The sequence below is a fragment of the Chrysochloris asiatica genome, unplaced genomic scaffold (genome assembly GCF_000296735.1).
Source record: "Chrysochloris asiatica unplaced genomic scaffold, ChrAsi1.0 scaffold00317, whole genome shotgun sequence".
NCBI lineage: Eukaryota > Metazoa > Chordata > Mammalia > Afrosoricida > Chrysochloridae > Chrysochloris > Chrysochloris asiatica.
In genome coordinates, this window is record NW_006408835.1 from 268,494 (window position 1) to 279,454 (window position 10,961).

Sequence of the window (10,961 nt, forward strand, 5' to 3'; positions counted from 1 at the left end):
CAGGGGTTATCTGTGGACTTAATACTTAGATAGGTATGTATTTTGGTATTTTTTGTGCTTTCTGATTGCCTCCAGGTAGATGTGATCAGGAAATGGGCTTCTCTTTTCACTCTTCTTCTTGAGAAATTTCAAGATACCACTGTTGGTAGTTTTGACGTAACTTAGGATTTAATTTTCAGCTTATTTCCTTTTTTGTCTGCTTGTCCCACTCAACAATCCCCATTCAGGCCTTTTTTCTAGTTATAAACAGTTCAGGGCCAGCTGTGGCCATTTGGTTTTAATTGGAAACTGTCTCTTTAAATTTCAAGGAGATCTGTGTGCATGCGTAGTAGAACCCTCTGAGGGGGGGCTGGGGTGTCCACTAGCTCAGGCACCCCTATAGTCACCAGAATGGAGGTGCGCATACAGCAAGGGGCCAATGAACAGATACCAAAAGAAAAGAATGTTCACATATTTATCTCCACATTTCTGTCAGGCATCTGTGGGTGCTCTGATCCTTCCCCTGCTTGGTCTCACCCAAGATGGTGGCTCCCGGAACAGCTGAGCGTCCCAAACTAGAAAGCAATGGATTTCTTGCTTCTGCCACAAATTCTCCCAGCTGTAAGCCTTCCAACCTTCTAAATATTGTTTTTATATGTGGTTCAGAGTTCTGGGACCATCCCCTGAGCCTGCTTGTTTGGGTATTCTGTGTTGTTGCTGATGGAGCTCCTGACTGCACTTCTACCTGATCCGCCATCTTGTTTGTTCACTCCAATAATCATTCATTTTTATTAGAAAATTGAAATGAAAATAAATGTTCTATTCTTATTGTTTTGAAATATAGTCACAAATTATCTGTATTAATAATAGATTGTACAGAAAAAAAGTCAGCAGAACCTTTATTTTAAGTTGATATTTTTTCTTCTCTGAAGGTCAGATATCCTTGCAGAATACAGAATGAATTGCAAATTACAATTGTTTTAATTTAGGATCAGTGATTCCATATGATAAGCACTAGACTACCAAGCACAAGATCAGTGGTTTGAGTCCACCAACTACTCTACGGGAGAAAGATGAGGCTTTCTGCTTCAACACAGATCTATAGACTCAAAAACCCTATCCAGGGTAGCTATGAGTAGGAATCAACTTCATAGTAATGAAAACAACAATCTAGGGTCAAAATTATCAGCTCTCTGTAGCACGTAAAAATTTGTCTTTAACATATCCTCGCTGCTCCCATGATCATCTCATTATCTCTTTTCATCATAGATTTTCTATGCCCCAGTGACCTAGACAGATTCATTCCCACCCTGCAAGTTCTAAAAACCAGCATGTATCAGTGACAGGGTTTAAAAATGAAAGTTAAATAGTGAAAACCATATGGATGAATATTAATGTCCAATGAGATGTAACATCCTCATAGACTAAAAAAGGATTTTGCCATTGACACTGGCCTTAAAGTAAAAATAGAATTGGAAATTAGTTTTCAAGAAAGTGGATGCAAAGATTGAACTTGTTCCATATTATAGGATACTCAAGACTTAGGTATTATTTAACAATAAAATATTGAGTATTAACCATATGCAATGCTTTTTGCTGGGCAATGGAGATTCTAATAGTGAAAATATCAGACACATTTATATCTACCCTTAAGAAGTTTGAATGCAAGTGGTAATGTAGACCAAGTAAAAACAACAATAAAAAGAATAGTGACAAATATATAGAAAAACTTGGAAATGTTATAGTAAGTATGCTTTTTAATTAATAATAGGGGAAATATATTTAAATAAAAAATTAAGTAGTAAATACAAGAAAAGTACATTGGATAAGAAGGGTGGTGGAGAGCAATAAAATGTTTAATATACAAACTTGACACATACTTTTCTTGATTTAAAACCATTCAATGACTCCTTGTTCTGTTCAAACAACTGTCTCTTGGTCTGCACAGGTTCCACATGAGCACAAATAAGTATTCCTGAATAGTTATTCTCTGCAATGTTGTCCATAGCTTGTCATGATGTACACAGTCAAAAGCATTTGCATAGTCAATAAAGCACATGTAAACATCTTCCTGGTATCCTCTATTTTCACCCAAGATCCAGTCCACTTCCTCTTCTGAATCTGGCTTGATCCTCTAGTATTTCCCTGTCAATGTGCTGTTGCAGTCATTTTTTTATTATCTTTATAAAAATTTTACTTGCATGTGATATTAATGATATTGTCCAGTGATTTTGTATTCCATTGGGTCACCTCTCTGTGAAATAGGCACAAACATGCATCTCTTCCAATCAATTGTCCAGGTAGCTGTGTCCCAAGTCTCCTGGAATAGATAAGTGAGTGCCTCTAGTGCTGCATCAGTTTGTTGAAAGATTTTAATTTTTATTACATCACTTTGTTCTTTACCAATGCTTTCAGTGCACCTTGGATTTCAACCTTTAGTACCATTGGCTCTTGATTATATACTACTTCTTGAAGTAGCTCAACTTCATCCATCTATTTTTGGTACAGTGACTCTGTGTATGGTTTCCATCTTCTTTTGATGCTTTCTGCACTATTCAGTATTTTAATACTGCAAGTCATGGCTTGAATTTTTTCTTCTTTTCTTCCAGCTTTAGAAATACTGAGTGTGTTCTTTCATCTTGGTTTTCTCACTCTAGATCCTTATAATAATTGATTTTATCTTCTCAAGCTTCCCTTTGGAATTTTCTGCTCTACTTTTGTACTTCATCAATCTCCCATCTGCTTTACCATCTCTTTGCTGAAGATCAAGTTTCAGAGTCTCTTCTGACATCCATTTTGGTCATTTATTTCTTTCTTGTCTACTTAATGGCCTTTTGCTTTCTTCCTATATAATGTCCTTGATGTTGTTGTTGTTATGTGCCATGGAGTTTGTTCTGACTCATAGCAATCCTGTACAGGGTTTCCAAGGCTGTAAATCTTTACAGGAGCAGACAGCCTCCTCTTTCTCCCACAGAACAGCTGGTAGTTTTGAACTGCTAACCTTGAGGTTCACAGCCCCATTCACCACTATACTACCAGAGCTAATGTCTTTGATGTCATCCCACAATTCATCTGGTCTTTGTCATTAGTGTCTAATGCATCAAATCTGTTCTTGAGATGATCTCTTAATTCAGATGGAATATGTTCAAGGCCATATTTTGTCTATCATGGACTTGTTTAGTTTTCTTTAGCTTCTCTTGAACTTACAATGAACAATTGATAGTCTGTTACACAGATGTCTCTGGCTTTATTTTAACTGATTTTATCCGTTGTCACTTCCCACATATGTAGTCAATTCAATTTCTGCGTATTCTATATGGCAAGATCCATGTGGTGTTGTTGTTGGTGGTTTGCTGTGGAGTCAATTCTGACTAATAGTGACCCTGCATAGAGTTTCCAATGCTATAATCTTACAGGAGCCAAAAAAGTCATCTTTCTCCTGTGGAATGGCTGGTAGTTTCAAATTGCTGACCTTGAGGTTAACAGCCTGACTTATAACCACTACATTACTAGAGTTCCTTGTCCACGAGTATAGTCATTTTTATGTTGTTTATAAAAGGTGCTTGCAATGCACAAGTCATTGGCCTTAACAAAATTATCACCAATATTTTCAACTATTGATCCTTCGTATTTGTACTCAATCTTTGTATTTGAATCACCAGTAATTAATATATCTTGATTGCATATTTAATCCATTTCAGACTGAAGAAGTGGGAAGAATTCTTCAATTTCATCATCATTGACTTGAGTGGTTGGTGTGTAAATTTGAATAATAGTGGCATTAACAAGTCTTCCTTTTAGGTGTATGAATATTGTCCTATTACAGACAGCATTATATTTCAAGATCTTGAAATATTATTTATGATGATGAATGCAATGCCATTCCTCTTTAGTATGTCATTTCTAGCATGGTAAACCATATTATTGTCAGTTTTAAAATGTCCTGTCTATTTATGCTTAGGATATCAATCTTTATGTGCTCCATTTTATTTTTGGCAACTTCCAATTTTCCTAAATTTCATACTTTGTACATTTCATGTGTTCTGATTATTTACGGGTGTTTACAGCTATTTCTTTTCATTTTGAGTTGTGTCTTATTAGCCAGTGAAGGTCCTGAACGTTTTACTCTATTTGCAACATCACTGTCAACTCTGTTTTGAGGAGGCACTTCTTCCCTAGTCAAATTGGACAATCATGCAGTTTACTATGCTGGGAATGACAAACCAAAGAGGAATGATAACACATTCATAGCCAAAAAGAACATTTCAAAATATATCCTGAAGTATAATGCTGTGAGTGCTAGGATAATAGCCATACAGATCAAGGAAAACTATGACTATTATTCAGGTTTACACAACAACCTCTCAAACCAAAGATAGAGAAATTGAAGATTTCTACCAAACTCTGAAGTCTGAAATTGACCAAATGTACAACCATGATGCAATTTGATTATCAATGATTGATTTTTGGAGTTAAAAAAGTTAGAAACAAAGGGAAATATTGGTAGTTAGAAAATACAGCCTGAGTGACAGAAAGGAATTAGAAGATCCCATGGAAGAATGTTTCATAGCATCAACCTATTCATTACTAATATGCTATCTTTTTTCAATAATATGATGGAATACACAGAAATCAAATTGATCAGAATCAAATAGAATAAGATCAAGTGTTAATTGTGGAACAGACCATCAATTGCTCATATGCAAGTTTAAATTGAAGCTATACAATATTAAAACAAGCATATGAGACCCAAAAATATGACTATGATTATATCTAACTTACATTTAAAGATCACCACAAAAATAGATTTGATACATTGAATCAAAGACCAGAATAGTTGTAAGATGACATCAAGGACATCATATATGAAGAGAAAAAACACAGGATGGAAAGAAAAGACCAGGCTGTCAGAAAGTCTCTAAAGTTTGGTCTAGAACAAAGAGAAGCTGAAATGGCTTGGAGAAATAAAAGCAATGAACAGAATATTAAAAGGAGTCTAGAGAAGACAAAGTATGAAGGTGAGTCAAAAGTTATTTGTATTCCGGTTATATTAAAACTTCTATTGGCTACACTGTCTTATCAATGCTTTCCATTCAAGGTCCTTGCTGTGCATGTGTGAATGTGGGCATCTACAAACAAAATGTGGACTGATACTCAAAATAAGATAAAAGTTTCTTAAACAAAAATCTTTACTGGTGACGAGACATGGATTCATCACTACAAGCCTGAGAATGAACAGCAGAGTATGGAATGGATATATTCTCAATCACTAATCAAGAATAAGTTCAAAAGTCAACCAGCCACTGGAAAATTGATGCTTCCAGTTTTGGAACACTATCAAGAACAAAGTTCAACTATAAACATTGTATAAACAAAAATATTGCTATAAACAAAAATATTGTTTACAACTGTAAACAGTGGTATGCTGACTAAAGAGCTAAAGCATAAATTTGGGATTAAATGCAGAGGACTGCTATCTAAGGGCATTGTGATCTTACACAACAATGTATGTCCACACAACTCTGCCAATACTATTGACACCATGCAAAAAATTAGTTTTGAGATGTTAAGGCATCCTCCCTATATTCCTGTTCTTACTCCATCAGACTTTAACCTGTTTGGTCTCCTGAAAGCAGCCTTTTGAAGACCAAGATTCACCTCTGATGAAGCAAAGACAGTTTTGTATTCATGGCTTGCAGCTGAGCCTAAAACACTTTTCCATAAGGGGATATGACAGCATGTTGACAGATGAACAAAATGTATTGAAAACCAAGGAGATTATGTACAAAAAATTGATGTTTCTGTCTTTTCTAAAAGTTGATTAAAATAAATTCTACAATCAGAGTGTGGATAATTTTTTACTCACCCTTATATTATAATGAAATGTACAAAGAAATTCAAAAAGAGAAAACTTGCACTGTATTCCTAAAGCTAAAATAACTGAAGAAGAAATTCAAGTCTAAATTCCATTATTGAAGGATTCTATTAAGATCTGGTGTGGTTCAGTTGGATAAACACTGGACTACAAAGTTGGTTTGAACTATAAAGCTAGTAGTTCAGACTCACTAGCTGCTCCTCAGAAACACTATATAGAGTCACTAAGAGTCAGAACCAACCTGACAGCACTTAACAACAACAACAAAAACATGAGAAAATGGAATCCTGGTGGTACTCTAGGATAAACCACAAGGTTGGCAGTTCAAACCCACCAGTTCCTCTGTAGAAGAAAAAGTAGAGCTTTGGCTTCTATTAAGATTTACAGCCTCATAAACCCTATACACAGTCCTGGTATTGTGCTATAGGATAAGTGCTAGACTGATAACTGAAAGGTCAGTGATTCAAACCCACCAGTCACTGCTCAGAAACCCAATACATGATCACTATGTGTTGGAGCCAACTTGATGGCACTTAACAACAACAACAAACCCTATATAGGGTCACTCTTAGTTGGAATTGACTCAATTTCAGTGAGTTCCATTTGGTTTATGGGTAGAAATGGAAAAAAAAATGATGGAGAAATACAGTCATTGTACCAAAACCTTTGTTGGTATTGAACTGTTTCAGGTAGAATCAAGAACCGATGGTATCGAAGGAGGAAGTCCAAACTGCACTGAAAACACTAGTGAAAAACAAGGCTCCCAAAATAGATAGAACATCAACTGTAATGTTTCAACAAACCCATGCACACTGGAGGTGTTAACTGGTCTATGCCAAATATTTGAAAGACTGACTGGAAGAAATTTGTATTTGTGCCCATTCCAAAAAAAAGGTGACCAGATAGAATGTGAAAATTATATGGCAATATCATTAATATCCTGGTGTGGCTCTATGGGATGACTGCAAGATCCATTGGAATCACAAGATCAGCGGTTCAAAATCACCATCTGCACCATGGGAACCCTACATTGCGTCACTATGAGTCTGAATTGACTTGATGGCTCTTAACAACAACAACAAAAACACAAGTAAAATTTTGCTGAAGATAATTAGAAACAAATACAGCAAGTACATTGTTAGGGAACTGCCAGACATTCAACCTTAATTCAGAAGAGAACATGGAGCGAGCAATATCATTTCTGAAGTCGGATGAATCCTGGCTGAAAGCAGACAATAATAAAAGATGTTTATCTGTGTTTTATTAACTATAGAAACGCATTCGACTGTGTGGATCATAACAAACTACAAATAACATTAAAATAATCAGGTTTCTAGAATATAAGAGGCAAACATTTGAAGAGACTCTAGATGTTGCATTGTTTAAAGTCAAGAAAGGTGTGTGCCACAGCAGCATTGTTTCACCACACTTATTCAGTCTTTGTTGTTTGTTGTTGTTAAGTGCCATTGAGTCAGTTCTAATCTATAGTAACCCTGCATAGAGTTTCCAAGGAGCAGCTGGTGAACTTGAACCACCGACCTTGCAGTTCAAACTGACTTTACAGTCCATCAAACTAACCCACAACACCACAGTTTACCAAGTAATCTGGGAAGCTGGACTGAAAGAACACAACATCAGGATTGAAGGAAAGTTCATTAACAACTTCCATATGAGATGATCCAACCTTACTTGCTGAAGGGGAAGAGGACCGATGAAAATACAGCCTTTGGTATGGATTACACTTAATGTAAAGAAAACATTACTCCTCACAACTGGACCAATAAACAATGTCATCATAAACTAAGAAAAGATTGCAGTTTTGTTTTAGAACTTCATTTTTCTTGGATCCACAATCAACACCCATGGTCGCAGCAGTCAAGAAATCAAACAACATATTGCATTGAGCAAATCTGTTGCTGCAAAAGAACTTTTCAAAGTGTTTAAGAGTAAAGATACTACTTTGAGGACTAAGATGTGCTTGACCTAAGCCACGGTATTTTCAATTGCCTCATATAGCCAGATGGCTACAGCATGATAATCACCAAGAGACTTATGGAAAAAAGGTATGACTTTTTTGTTCATTTATTTATTTTTCTCCTCTCTTGTGCTCTCCCCTGTCACACACTCTCTGCTCAGCTCTGGTGTATTCACATGAGTGGGAGAGCACCCCCAAAAGGGTCCAGAATTGTGACCACAAGGCACAATTTACCCATGGCATAAAGAGGAAGTAGCTGAAAACCTTAGTTGACTTCAGAGGCTAATCCTCCAGTGGTGGGTTCTTATGACTCTGGGATTTAGTCCTGAAGTTGACTCTCCTACTTGGACTGGAACCTTTACTCCTGCCTTATCTAACAAGGGACAGCAGGTCTAGAGATACAGCCAATCTGTGTTTGCACCCTGTAAAACCCCAACATAAAAGGCAAGAGCCAACACCAACTATTATATACAAGGATGCAGACATTTTGAGAAATATGCTGTGGATACGCAGAGACTTATACCGAAATTCAGAGATAAAAGTATGAACAATCTTCTCCCACTAATTTTTCTTCCTCTGTCTGTACACCTCCATAGGAATGACTAGAGGGGGTGCCTAAGTGAGTAGACACCTCCATTCACTCCTGGAGGTTTTTACTGTGCACGCACACTGACCTGCACAGCAAAGGCTACTGGACTAGTGTGCTAAGGTCATTTTTTAGGGTTTGTATTTGCTTTTACTTTTGTTTCTGTTTTTTTTTTGTATTTTTGATCCTACTTTTTTCCTGGCAGTGGGTGCTTCTCCTCCCTACATTACCCAAGAAGAGATAGCAATTGTGGCCATATAGCCAACCCACAAGGATACCCTATAATATCTCACCATCCAGACAGGAGACAATACTAGCTGCTACACATTACATAGATAATCAACACTTGCTAAGATTATTCACAGTTGAGTAATAAGAGATGTGTAAAGGGAAGCCTATCTCTAGATTATATCCAACAGAAGGCACTCAGTAAGCTTAAAAATACACCAACATACATTTATTTAATCATTGAAAACACATCTAACCTATGAAAATGTCCAAGAAACAAAAAAGGATCTCTGCACGTGTTCAGAAACAGAAAAATAATAATAATAATAATAATAAATAACTGGGACAAATGAGTTGGAGGTAGGCATAGACTTCCCATTAGAAGGAGCTCAAGAAGGAATTCATGAGAATGATATTGAGGCACATCCAAATGCTCCACAGAGGGGTGGAGGAAAACAAAGAAGAAGTCAGGAAAGTGCTACAAGAACAATCAAATAAGATAGATAACGGCATTTGGAAACAATTCAAAACCTGTAAAAGGAGGTAAAATGATTAATAGTAATATATCAGAAATGGACAATACACTGAAAGGGCAAAGGAGTAGAATTGAAGAGATGGAAGCCAGACCCAGTTAGCTGTGAGACAAATTAAATGTAAACTCAAAAAGTTCCTAGAAACAAATGAGAATGAAAACACAACATACCAAAATCTTTAGAACATGGCGAAAGTGGTGTTGGAGAACAATGTATTGCAAATAAAGGCACACATCCCAAAAGAAGGAAAAACAAAATTAACACATTAACACAGCATCTCCAGCAATTTAAAACAGAACAACAAAGCAAGATTACAGTCACCAGAAGAAAAGAAATAATAAAGATTAGAGCAGAAATAGACAAGATAAAAAACAGAAAAACTATAAAAAGAATCAAAAGGAGGAGAAGGTTCTTTGAAAGGATTAATAAAACTGACAAACCATTGACAAACCTAACAAAAGAAAAGAGGGAGAATACATAAAAAACATGCATAAGAAACCACAAGGGTGATGTCACAATGGAACCAATAGAAAGGATAATAACAGAATAGTATGAAAAGTTGTACTCAAACAAATTTGAAAACTTACAAGAAATGGATCCAGTTTTAGAAAAATACAACCTACCTAAACCTACATAGAGTGAAGTAGAAAACTTGAACAGACCCATAACAAAAGAAGAAATTGATCAAGTCATCAAAAAACTCCCAACCAAAAAAAGTCCAAGTCCACATTGCTTCACTGGCAAGTTCTACCAAACATTCAGGGAAGAGCCTGAATTCTACAAAAATGGTTCCGGAATATAGAAAAGGATGGAAAACTTCCTAGTACATTCTATGAAGCAAGCATAACCCTCATACCAAAACCTGGGAAGGAAATCACTAAGAAAGAAAATTATAGACCAATATCCCTAATGAACATAGATGCAAAAATTTGCAAGATCCTAACCAAAAGAATTCAATAAAATATAAAAAAAATAATATATCATGGCCAAGTGGCATTCATATCAGGGATGTAAAGATGGTTCAACATTAAAAAAATAATAATCAATGTAATGCACTATATAAATAACAAAAAGGACAAGAACTACACAATCACAACTTGTTGCAGAAAAGGCATTTGAAAAATCCAACATCCATTCCTGATAAAAACAGTCAACTGAAAAGGAATTGAAGGGATATTCCTCAACATAATTAAGAGCATATATACAAAACCAACAGCCAGTATTACTCTCAATGGAGAGAAACTAAAGGCCTTCCCTTTGCAAACAAGAACAAGACAAGGCTGCCCTTTGTCTCCATTCCTATTCAATTTGTGTTGTTGGAAGTCTTAGCCAGAGCCTTACGGCAAGATAAGGAAATTAAAGTCATCCAAATTGGCAAAGAGGAAGTAAAACTCTATTTGAAAATGATATGATTCTATAATAAAAAGCTACTAGACTTCACTTCTATAAGGCTAACTTCGAGCAGCAGCGAGAACTTCGAGCAGCAGTGAGACGTGTAGTGTGGAGCGTCAGCAACAACACAGAATACTGAGCCACAAGGCTGTTTAACTTTTTTGTTGTTGTTTTTTTTGTTTTGTTTTTTTTAACCACTACACTACCAGGACTTCATTGAAGATGGCGGATCGAGTGGATGTGTAGTGAGGAGCTCGGTCAACAACAACACGGAATACCAGGTCAGGAGGACTCATGAGTTGGTGTTGGAACACTGTAACAAATATAAAGGTATGTTTGGAGGTTCGGAGGGTTTATAGCTGGGGAATTTGCAGGAGAATCCAGAAATTCATT